Here is a 13,133-nt window from a genome sequence, read left to right as displayed (position 1 = left end):
GGAGGGGGGTCTGTAAGGGGTAGGGGGGGGGTAGAGCATTGTCTCGATAGGTTAGAGATTACGGAAAGAAGAAACCCTATTCGGCTCAGACTAATGAAATTATCTCTCTAAACACAATCTCCTAAGGCGAGGGGCGGACAGGAGGAAAATTTCGGGGGGGGGGGGGGGGGGGTATGGAAATACAAATTTGGGAAATAATGGCCCAAGTCTTGATGATAAACATAATGGAGAAGGCTAGAATAGATAATGATGGAGGCTACAATAGATAATGTAGGAGGCTACAATAGATAATGTAGGCTACAATAGATAATGGAGGCTACAATAGATAATGTAGGAGGCTACAATAGATAATGTAGGAGGCTACAATAGATAATGTAGGAGGCTACAATAGATAATGTAGGCTACAATAGATAATGGAGGAGGCTACAATAGATAATGTAGGAGGCTAGAATAGATAATGTAGGAGGCTACAATAGATAATGTAGGAGGCTACAATAGATAATGTAGGAGGCTACAATAGATAATGTAGGAGGCTACAATAGATAATGTAGGAGGCTACAATAGATAATGGAGGAGGCTACAATAGATAATGGAGGAGGCTACAATAGATAATGTAGGAGGCTACAATAGATAATGTAGGAGGCTACAATAGATAATGTAGGAGGCTACAATAGATAATGTAGGAGGCTACAATAGATAATGGAGGAGGCTACAATAGATAATGGAGGAGGCTACAATAGATAATGTAGGCTACAATAGATAATGTAGGAGGCTACAATAGATAATGTAGGAGGCTACAATAGATAATGTAGGAGGCTACAATAGATAATGTAGGAGGCTACAATAGATAATGTAGGAGGCTACAATAGATAATGTAGGAGGCTACAATAGATAATGTAGGAGGCTAGAATAGATAATGTAGGAGGCTACAATAGATAATGTAGGCTACAATAGATAATGTAGGAGGCTACAATAGATAATGTAGGAGGCTAGAATAGATAATGGAGGAGGCTACAATAGATAATGTAGGAGGCTACAATAGATAATGTAGGAGGCTACAATAGATAATGTAGGAGGCTACAATAGATAATGTAGGAGGCTACAATAGATAATGTAGAAGGCTAGAATAGATAATGTAGGAGGCTACAATAGATAATGTAGGCTACAATAGATAATGGAGGCTACAATAGATAATGTAGGAGGCTACAATAGATAATGTAGGAGGCTACAATAGATAATGTAGGAGGCTACAATAGATAATGTAGGCTACAATAGATAATGGAGGAGGCTACAATAGATAATGTAGGAGGCTACAATAGATAATGGAGGAGGCTACAATAGATAATGGAGGCTACAATAGATAATGTAGGCTACAATAGATAATGGAGGAGGCTACAATAGATAATGGAGGCTACAATAGATAATGTAGGCTACAATAGATAATGTAGGAGGCTACAATAGATAATGTAGGAGGCTACAATAGATAATGTAGGAGGCTACAATAGATAATGGAGGAGGCTACAATAGATAATGTAGGAGGCTACAATAGATAATGTAGGAGGTTACAATAGATAATGGAGGAGGCTACAATAGATAATGTAGGAGGCTACAATAGATAGGGGAGTAGGCTACAATAGATAATGTAGGCTACAAATAGATAATGGAGGAGGCTACAATAGATAATGTAGGAGGCTACAATAGATAGGGGAGTAGGCTACAATAGATAATGTAGGAGGCTACAATAGATAATGTAGGAGGCTACAATAGATAATGTAGGAGGCTACAGTAGATAATGGAGGAGGCTACAATAGATAATGTAGGAGGCTACAATTGATAATGTAGGAGGCTTCAATAGATACTGTAGGAGGCTACAATAGATAATGTAGGCTACAATAGATAATGGAGGCTACAATAGATAATGTAGGAGGCTACAATAGATAATGTAGGAGGCTACAATAGATAATGTAGGAGGCTACAGTAGATAATGGAGGAGGCTACAATAGATAATGTAGGAGGCTACAATAGATAATGTAGGAGGCTTCAATAGATACTGTAGGAGGCTACAATAGATAATGTAGGCTACAATAGATAATGGAGGTTACAATAGATAATGGAGGTTACAATAGATAATGTAGGAGGCTACAATAGATAATGTAGGAGGCTACAATAGATAATGTAGGAGGCTACAATAGATAATGTAGGAGGTTACAATAGATAATGTAGGAGGCTACAATAGATAATGTAGGAGGCTACAATAGATAATGTAGGCTACAATAGATAATGTAGGAGGCTACAATAGATAATGGAGGAGGCTACAATAGATAATGTAGGAGGCTACAATAGATAATGTAGGAGGCTACAATAGATAATGGAGGAGGCTACAATAGATAATATAGGAGGCTACAATAGATAATGTAGGAGGCTACAATAGATAATGTAGGAGGCTACAATAGATAATGTAGGAGGCTACAATAGATAATGTAGGAGGCTACAATAGATAATGTAGGAGGCTACAATAGATAATGTAGGAGGCTACAATAGATAATGTAGGAGGCTACAATAGATAATGTAGGAGGCTACAATAGATAATGTAGGCTACAATAGATAATGGAGGAGGCTACAATAGATAATGTAGGAGGCTACAATAGATAATGTAGGAGGCTACAATAGATAATGTAGGCTACAATAGATAATGGAGGAGGCTACAATAGATAATGTAGGAGGCTACAATAGATAATGTAGGAGGCTACAATAGATAATGTAGGCTACAATAGATAATGGAGGAGGCTACAATAGATAATGTAGGAGGCTACAATAGATAATGTAGGCTACAATAGATAATGGAGGAGGCTACAATAGATAATGTAGGAGGCTACAATAGATAATGGAGGCTACAATAGATAATGTAGGAGGCTACAATAGATAATGTAGGAGGCTACAATAGATAATGTAGGAGGCTACAATAGATAATGTAGAAGGCTACAATAGATAGGGGAGTAGGCTACAATAGATAATGTAGGAGGCTACAATAGATAATGGAGGCTTCAATAGATAATGTAGGAGGCTACAATAGATAATGGAGGCTTCAATAGATAATGTAGGAGGCTACAATAGATAATGGAGGCTTCAATAGATAATGTAGGAGGCTACAATAGATTTTGGAGGAGGCTACAATAGATAATGTAGGAGGTTACAATAGATAATGGACCGCTGGCCGAAGAATATAAGTACAAAGAACAATGCCCTCGTTAGTATATTTTCTGCCACATCAACTACATCAGCTATTTGTTTTAAATTGTTTTTTTAACTACGGGTGTTGAAAAGAAAACAGTAAACAAAGTGTTTGGGTGAGAATGTAGTCTACAACTAACTAGTCCTATTGTTTTTGTAGAGGGTGTGGTTCGGTTAAAATTGTAATGTGGTCTATAGCCAACACGCCATAATACTTTAGTAGAGAATGTGTTTGAGTACAAATGTAGTCTAAAACTTAATAGTTTTAAGGTTTTTGTAAAGGTTGTGTTGGTAAGAATGTAGTCTAGTCTTAGTGTTTTTGAAGAGCTTGATTAAGAATGTGTTTTATAACCTGGTCATAATATTTTTGTAAAGAATAGGTTTGGGTAAGAATGGAGACAATAGCTAGTCTTAATATTTAAAAAAAACACTTTCACAATGAAATTTATCTTGGTCAGTGTCCTGGGACATGTTTGAAATACAAGTCTCAAGTAAGCGTCTGGCACATGTCCCAAGAACATGTTCAGGGTTAGCGTCTTAAGCACAGGTACCAGTACAAATCCTTGATACTTGTTCACAGTATGTCAAAGACCTAACACCCACACTCGTATTATTTTTTTTTTCCCCGACTTAGACATGTAATTTACAGCGTCAGTTTGTCTTGCATGTTCGCTTTAGTATTACGGTTTTCATCATCGGCTTGTGAGGACTGATACGGATTTACATTAGTAATATTTCTTTCTTACTTGTAAACTACTTAAATTCATTTAAGATGGTTTACTCATACATAGATCTAATACTTCTTTCTTCTTCTTCTTCGTTCTTAATTATTAGTTTTGAAGGGGATCGAGATTGATCTGCCAGTGGGTTTGAACTCGAGACTTTGTGCGAATTTATCAACCATGACCTTTTTGCCGACTCGACCACGCCTCCAACACAATTAAGCGTTACGTGTCAACTGGTTATGCGCCATTGAGGCCATTGACTCCGATTTCAGCCTGCTTTTCTTTTTGGATTTGCTTCCATAGCCTTTGTCCAACCAAGAACAAACTACAAGGCAGCCGTTTTAATTTTCGATTTGTCTCTCCTAGAAGAGTGGCTGTCCCTTTTCGGTTTAGCAACCATGAGCTTTACCGACTTGACCACGCCGACCCTGATCTAATACAAAACGTCTAATTACAAATTTACGTATTATTTAAGCAACTTTATTTAAAACCTCAGACTTTGGTAGACATCAGCCGATTGAAATTATTTTTTTGGTTTCTGAACTTTATGAGGTGATTGTTGTATATACTTTACAGCGTGTGTATACAAAACAAAAATCAGTACACGCATATTTACCTGAATCTTTAGCAAATCACAACAACCTGTAACAAAAGATAAAAAAATGTCAAATTTAGTTTCGTATAAAATATTTGGGTTTTAGTTTTTTGATTGTTCAAATTTCATGTTGGTTTTCCCCAATAATTTTTTTCAGTTATCTCCCTGCAACTACAATATTTTTAAAAGTTGAAAATGGTTTGAAAATAAATTATATTTATTTATACAAACATGACGTGAGATTCTAAACGTTGCTACATAAAAGGCTATGAGGAAAAAAAATTAAAATAAAATAATATTCATTTTTCTAGAAATTGCTTTTAAATATACTCCGTCCTAATTATATTCGAACCAAGATTTTATTTAAAAAAAAAAAAAAAAAAAAGATATTTGATTGCATTTACTTAATATTCATCGCATAATTATGTCTAAACTTTCCTTCTGAAGTCGTCTTTTATAAAAAAAATCAATTTGTTATTTTTTTCAATTTTTTTTTCGGTTGTGTTTCTCTGAAGTGGCTGATGGATGAACTGGGTATAAATGTTTGGCGTGACACACAGAAATGTGACATCGCATGTCAGGCCACATGTCACCGGCATCTGTCAGATGTCACACACATGCGGGATAACAACAACAAAAAAATCTCAGATTAGATTGGCAAAAAAAAATTGTAGGTGTCTAGATTGGAGAGAAAATATGGCTGTGTATATCCGTAGAAAGAAAGAAAAAAAAATATCGTGCCCGAAAGAGCTTTGGCGTATTTCGTTAATAAAGAATCAATGCCTGCGTGATTTTGTCAAAGTTTTTATGCTGGGGATGGGGTGGGGGTGCAGTTTTGAGATGAGAGGTAGATAGATTTGAACGTAGGACTACAATATTGTTTTGAAAGCTTGTTATTGTGCAGTTTATTCAACATTAAGACTGTTGGAGCAATACAATTTTTAAAGGACAGCGTCTAATTAAACTTTAAAATTTTAATTAAACTTTAGCTTCTTAGTTGAATTCATGATAGCAAAAAGTCTAAATTTCGGTTCCTGGGAACGAGTCCTTAGGACGCCCCTAGTCCACACAAGCCTGTCGCGTACCTCACTGTTGCTAGTGAGAGTACAGACGTCTGAGCATAGTGCATAACATACTATCCCTTCATATGCTGCGCTCAAAGAAACACGCGAAATCGACTTTGTCTGCTCTATGGACTGCCTTTTTCGAAAGATTCACTTTATTACTCTATTGCTTTATATATATATATATATATATATATATATATATATATATATATATATATATATATATATATATATATATATATATATATATATATATATATATATATATACATACTTATATCTTTTCGATAGCGGACTGAACGTCCATACATGAGATCAAGATTGAGATGCAATTAAAAAGCTTTTATTGCTGCACCTGGTGACGTCCTGCCCTAAGTAAAGTTTGTCCAGATTTATCTAAATTTCTTTTGTCCATTCGCTTTGCCAGAAACCTTCGCCCGCGTGTTGTAATTTTAATTCAATCGGCTAAACACATTTACATTTCTATCCCGCCTAATTCTGTTTCCCAGATTACGTCCCCTCCTTACGTTTCTGTCTAGGTTACCGTCCTTGGTGAAATTGTAAAGTAATTTAACTCTCATTTTCGCGTCTTTAATCCAATATGAAGAAAGACGGAACGGGGTTACATTAAAGACGGGGAACAAAGAGAATCTTCTGGCTGCAGCCATAGCTCTAGCTGGAGTCCCTGATTGATCTGGCTTAGAGAGTTCAGACATCTTTGTTCAACATCACGCTAACAAGGGAGGCAATACATAGGGATATTGCTTTCCAGAGTTGTCCTTAAGCATTGCGGTATACGCACTGGGATCAATACAACAATTATATGTTTTTAGTGTTTGGTCAGGGAGGGGGGATGGCCCGTGGCAAGTTGCGCTATTTATTTACATGGTGGTTTATGTCTCTATTTGTGGCACTAGTGGGAGACAACCAGCGGAATTAGCGGGGGAAAGGGGAGATAATTGCTCATTAATAATGTCAACCTTTGCTGTAAAGGGAGGTAAGTGCGCGCGGTTGATTTGTGTATCTTTACCATTACAGCGTGGTGGAGATTTAGAGTGAGAAGTAATTTTCGAGTTGATATATAGGAGGTTCTGGGTAACGGGCAGCGAGTAATGGAAACAAATAGGGTCTAGAGTGACTTGATACTGCTGGTAAAGTCTGTGCTAGACTTGTTAATGGCCATTCTTTATCATTATTATAGTCAGCTCTAGACGATATATATATATATATATATATATATATATATATATATATATATATATATATATATATATATATACATATATATATATATACATATATATACATACATATATATTTAATATATACATATATATGCATACATATATATTATATATATGTATATATATATATATATATATATATATATATATATATATATATATATATATATATATATTGCATAGGCCTATATAAATATAATATGTGTTCACATGTAATTGTAAGTTTTTATCATATTTCCTGTCATATCTGAGAGAAGTTAAGTCAATTTTTGCCCGTAGAAAATGTTTATTATATTTTATCCTCTACATACAACTTTAAAATAGTTGCTGTCAATGTGTGCTGCGGACGCTCAAATGTTCAGCCGATTGACAGTAGATTTTTGTCAATATTTGTATGCCTAAAATTTTGTCTGAGCTATTTTTTATGATTATTATATTAGATCCTGAGACATTTTGTAACTTTTTTTTTAAATGAGATACATGGTTTATAATTTATTTTGTTTTGCAAAATATACTTATCGGTGTAAAATCAAACTTTTCATACTGATACATTCGAAATGTCGTTCATTACATTTCCAAAGTCAATAGCCCATACACACATACACATAAGCAGTTTCTTTCTAACACACATACCATGGTTTCTCTCACTCACTCTCACGCACACGCACACATACACGCACATACATACACACACACACAAACCAAAACATCCCCACACATTCCTCCCATGAAACACTTTCCCCACACACAAACAGAGTCAATCAAAAGCTATTTATAGCCCAGGCCCTAACAGCTGTTTACTGACGGGAGAAACAAAATACCGAGAACAAACTAAAATTGCCCGCACGCTCGCACGAACCGTTTTCTTCCCGGCTATTCTAGTTCTTTGAATTGCCAGGCATTGCTTGGCCCAGTGGATTTCGCCTGGATTCAAGTCTGATATCGACAGGCCTGCCTTTGGAAAACTAACCTGTAATTGTGATATGGGCCGCCATTTTTTTTACGGGCGCCATTTTGTAAAGGTCGACTTTTTGTTAAAAGTGCCATTTTGTAAAGGTCGACTTTTTGTTAAAAGTGCCATTTTGTAAAGGTCGACTTTTTGTTAAAAGTGCCTTTTTGTAAAGGTCGACTTTTTGTTAAAAGTGCCATTTTGTAAAGGCCACTTTTTGTTAAAAGTGCCTTTTTGTAAAGGCCACCCTTTTGCTAGAAGTGCCATTTTATGAAGGCCACTTTTTTGTTAAAATTGCCATTTTATAAAGGCCGTTTTATAAAGGCCACCTTATAATTTTGCATCATTTTGTTCAAATTTTCTAAACCTTAAATTACATTTAAATGTTTGTTTATAATACCAATTATTAACCTCACTTAGAAGTCACGAGTATTACTTTATAGTCTTTTAACTGAAGTTGACTTTAAAAAAAAAAGATATTTTTAAACATATTTTGGTCTGATCTAATTTTATGACATCAAAACTAGATTATACATGCGCTCACAAAACGCTGGCAGAACTCAACATAAAATAGACAATTTATTATTTCACCGTCTCGTGAATAAGTTTAAGCAGGCTTCAGCTTTATCAATTTTTTTAGCAGTGTAATCTGGGCACACTAATCTTAACGCGATGCCCTTATTAATTAATGCATTTAATCAGAGTCTAGAAGTATCAAAATCATGGTTCCTGGTGATGTACAAAGGTCACCAACAGGTCCTCTCACTAACTAGTTAACTCATCAACAAGTCCTCTCACTAACTAGTTAGGTCACCAACAGGTCCTCTCACTAACTAGTTAGGTCACCAACAGGTCCTCTCACTAACTAGTTAGGTCACCAACAGTTCCTCTCACTAACTAGTTAGGTCACCAACAGGTCCTCTCACTAACTAGTTAGGTCACCAACAGTTCCTCTCACTAACTAGTTAGGTCACCAACAGGTCCTCTCACTAACTAGTTAGGTCACCAACAGGTCCTCTCACTAACTAGTTAGGTCACCAACAGTTCCTCTCACTAACTAGTTAGGTCACCAACAGGTCCTCTCACTAACTAGTTAGGTCACCAACAGTTCCTCTCACTAACTAGTTAGGTCACCAACAAGTCCTCTCACTAACTAGTTAGGTCACCAACAAGTCCTCTCACTAACTAGTTAGGTCACCAACAGGTCCTCTCACTAACTAGTTAGGTCACCAACAGGTCCTCTCACTAGTTAGGTCACCAACATGTCCTCTCACTAACTAGTTAGGTCACCAACAGTTCCTCTCACTAACTAGTTAGGTCACCAACAAGTCCTCTCACTAACTAGTTAGGTCACCAACAGGTCCTCTCACTAGTTAGGTCACCAACAGGTCCTCTCACTATTTTGTTAGGTCACCAACAGTTCCTCTCACTAACTAGTTAGGTCACCAATAGGTCCTCTCACTAGTTTGTTAGGTCACCAACAGTTCCTCTCACTAACTAGTTAGGTCACCAACAGGTCCTCTCACTAACTAGTTAGGTCACCAACAGGTCCTCTAACTAACTAGTTAGGTCACCAACAGGTCCTCTCACTAGTTTGTTAGGTCACCAACAGGTCCTCTCACTAACTAGTTAGGTCACCAACAGGTCCTCTAACTAGTTAGGTCACCAACAGGTCCTCTCACCACCTAGTTGTATCACCACCATGACCACCCACCACCTAGCTGTGTCACCACCAACCCACCACACTTAACCACAAGAATAGAGACAGCTCAAGCTATCAAAGCTCTGGCCTTCCATTTCAAACGTTTTTTTTATGAACAAGGCCTCACTCGGAGTTAGATCTTCATTATTTATTGAGCAAGTCTTCGTTTAAATGTAACAGGATAGATTTGTTTGTTTTTTACGTTATCCTAAGGGTGGGGGTGGGGGCTGAGGGGACGTGCTATCAAAACCATTGTAGTAGGGCCCTGGGCATGGGTCTAGGGATTGGGTGTGAAGATGGGTGTGTGAAGATGGGGTGTGGAGGAGTTTAAGAAACCAAGTGCGGGGGGTGAGGGTGTGGCTGAGGGGGTGGTAGTGATGAGGGGGGGGGGGGGATATAAAAAACTAAGTGCGTGGGAAGTTGATTCACGCGCGAGGAAATGTGTGAGTCGTGTGTAGCAGGTTGGTGATACACACAGGTTTTAAGGTTGGTGATACAGGTTTCAAGGTTGGTGATACACACAGGATTTAAGGTTGGTGATACATAGGTTTTAAGGTTGGTGATACACACAGGTTTTAAGGTTGGTGATACATAGGTTTTAAGGTTGGTGATACACGCAGGTTTTAAGGTTGGTGATACATAGGTTTTAAGGTTGGTGATACATAGGTTTTAAGGTTGGTGATACACGCAGGTTTTAAGGTTGGTGATACAGGTTTCAAGGTTGGTGACACACACCGGTTTTAAGGGCGGTGACACACATGTTTTAAGTTTGGTGATACAATCAGGTTTTTAAAGTTTTTACAACATTAATTTGATTTTGCGATCCACTGTATGGATTAAGTATACAAGCATTTTGTTTATACTGATGATTTCTTTTATTTACCTCACAATTTAGGTAAATGTAATTCAAGATATCTAGACATTTATTTTTGTATCGAATAGCATCATTAAAGAGAGAATAGTTTTTCAGTGTGTGTTTTATTTACATCGTTTCAAACCATGAGACTGTGTGTCCTTGTCGGAATTAATTATAAAACATGTTTCGGTCACTCCTTACCTTCTCTCATCAATTTCATCACGGTGAAGTCACTTTTCGATGCTTAGATTGTATCACCTTTGTGTAAGCTGTGCCCACCTTCCCATTCCCCCCCCCCCCCCCACATGACAATGGAGATGTTGATATTCGTCAGTCCCCAACACCGCATCGGATTATTCTCATCTATTCTACATCACCGGCTTGTCTTTTAGATTCCCCATCTGCTAAGGATAAGCGAAGGATTATCCTGCTGATAAGGATAGCCCCAGAATCACCCCCCCCCCCACACACACACACACTCTCCCCATGCGACCCATATCCTCAGCATACAATGACATAAACATAATCTAGCCAGGCATCTGAGCTCCGTCATCAAAGTTCACATAATCATCATATAAACCTGACACTAGATAGGAGATGACGTATGGCCATAAATTACCATCTAAACCACGGTGTAGGTTGCGTCAGCCTCTATTTCATCGTCAATCAGACATCTGCTGACTCATTAACTGGCTCATTAACTAAATCATTAAGTAACATCATTAGTCACATTAGCTTACTTGCATATTTTAATTCTTTTTCGTGTAATTTTCAGCAATTTTTTTAAAAACTATTACCAATTTTTTTTAAAAACTATTACAATTTTTTTAAAACTATTACATTTTTTTTTTAAATAATTTAAAAATTAAAAAAAAAAAACTATTACACTTTTTTTTAAATTTTTACCAATTACAATTTTTCAACAAAAAAAAATAAAAAATAAAAGTTACAATTAACAAAAAAAAACTATTACAAAAAAAACAATAAGGTGCAGCTTTTATTATTGATTTATTTTTGCTTTTCTTTGTAGATGAGACACGTGTTTGAATCCCTTTCTTTTAAAAGTTCAAACTTTTTAACTTTCCTAACGCAGGCCACGCCCACTTCCTGGTCATTAAATATGAATTTGACACTTAGAAGTGACAGCTGGGGGAGGCATGGTGGCACTGTGACCTAGATTTTTTTTTTGTTGCCATGGATATGGTACTCTGTGCGACCGTTTTTTTGTTTTTATTGAAGTGGCGAATGATTAAAGTACATCCTGATGTTATTGGTGTCTGTATGATGTATTTAGGAGATTTATTGGTGTGTTCCTCTGCATAAAATTGAAGCTAATATTTTTGCTGTTTGCCTAAAAGGTACTTTTATTCTTTCCTGTAATAAATTACTCGCAGTAATTCTTGTAATTTGTTAAAAAAAAAAGAAAAAACAGAGAAAAAAAAAAAGAAATAAAAATAGAAAATATCCTCTCTCGGCAAATTTTCTGCAGTTGGCAAACAGAAAGGATAAAAAAGACAATCTACTCGTTCGAAAAATTTCTTGCAGTTGGCAAAAGAAAGAAAAAGACAATCTACTCATTCGGAAAATTTCTTGCAGTTGGCTGCCAAAATTGGACTCAACTCGAAAATTGGTCAACTCGAACTGTGCAACGGTACGAGAGAGAGGGGAAAAAAATTAATTACATCACTGATTAAACTATTGATCTCAAGGTCAGAGAGTTGTTTGCTCACTGTGTTCAAGTAATTCGAAGACAAATTTTAAAAATTCACGTCCACTAAACTCTGATTTCGACTTAAAAAAAAATAACTTCTAGAAAACCAAAGTAAAATTTGATGGTAGAACTTGAATCTATTGAACGTCCATGAGTCCTTCTAGCTCTGATGAGCAACTGACGCCCGTTAAGAAAACAAAGGCGACTAGACATAGTACTAACCACACCGTCCCGAAATATATCGACGTCATTGAAACAGATGAACTCTACTTCATCTGCCCCGTGTGTCTTGAGCACGAACGGAATTAGACGATGAAGATGAAACAAGTTAACAAAATCTAACCACAGGAACAGGCTTCAAAAGGCGAACACATAATGAAATAAAGTTTCGAGATTATGTAAACAAGTTTAAAACATCTTCTAGCGGTACAAAACTATGTTTACGCTACACTCAAACTATTTTATTTCATGTTTTTGTTTTAAAATTCAACATCGTGGCTTTCACTGGATTCACCAGAAGAAAAAAAAAAACGTAATTTTTTTTTTACTGGTTTTGTTTTTAACATCTCCCATTAGCAGTTGTGTAACAGAAGAAAAAAAAACTTATTGTGTTACGAAATTAATGAGATGAAATAAAACTTTTTTTTTATAAATCTGAACCTGCTTTATGTTGCTCGGCGAGGTAGAAAAAAAAAACACATCGCCGCAAGGAGTTTGCATTCTTTATTTCCTTCCTTGCTGCAGTTTCTTTTTCAACTGAATTCAAGGAAATCTTGACTGGCTACAAGTTTCGTTTCTGTTGTCTGTTATTAAAGGCAGTGTGCTAAGCCCGTGTGTATTTGACCGAAAGAAAGAAGAACTCTTTAAAAATAAATAATAATTTAAAAAGTGATTTCGTTTAAAATCAACGACAAGGAAAAGACGTCATTTTAATTAAGATAATGAGAGCGCTACACTCAGACAATGCTAGTATAATGTCATGCTTTTAAATTACTGTTGAAATGTTCTAAAACAAAACTGTCCAAATTCTAGTAGCTGTGAGAAGACGACAGG

At 36.4% G+C, this 13,133-nt stretch overlaps 1 long non-coding RNA gene across 1 annotated transcript in view; it reads right to left on the bottom strand.

Moving 5' to 3' along the window:
* The window catches only part of LOC131936236 (uncharacterized), a 97,024-nt gene that overhangs the window by 37,514 nt on the left and 46,377 nt on the right, over positions 1-13,133 (bottom strand). Inside the window, exon 2 of the long non-coding RNA XR_009386033.1 lies at positions 4,573-4,598. This is a non-coding gene — a long non-coding RNA (uncharacterized LOC131936236). The remainder of the gene's footprint in view (positions 1-4,572; positions 4,599-13,133) is intronic.

The sequence above is a fragment of the Physella acuta genome, unplaced genomic scaffold (assembly GCF_028476545.2).
Source record: "Physella acuta isolate Inbredline_101_S28 unplaced genomic scaffold, ASM2847654v3 ptg000172l, whole genome shotgun sequence".
NCBI classification, from domain to species: Eukaryota; Metazoa; Mollusca; class Gastropoda; family Physidae; genus Physella; species Physella acuta.
Note: the sequence above shows the minus strand (reverse complement) of the source record. Positions and strands in the feature narration are given on the sequence as shown.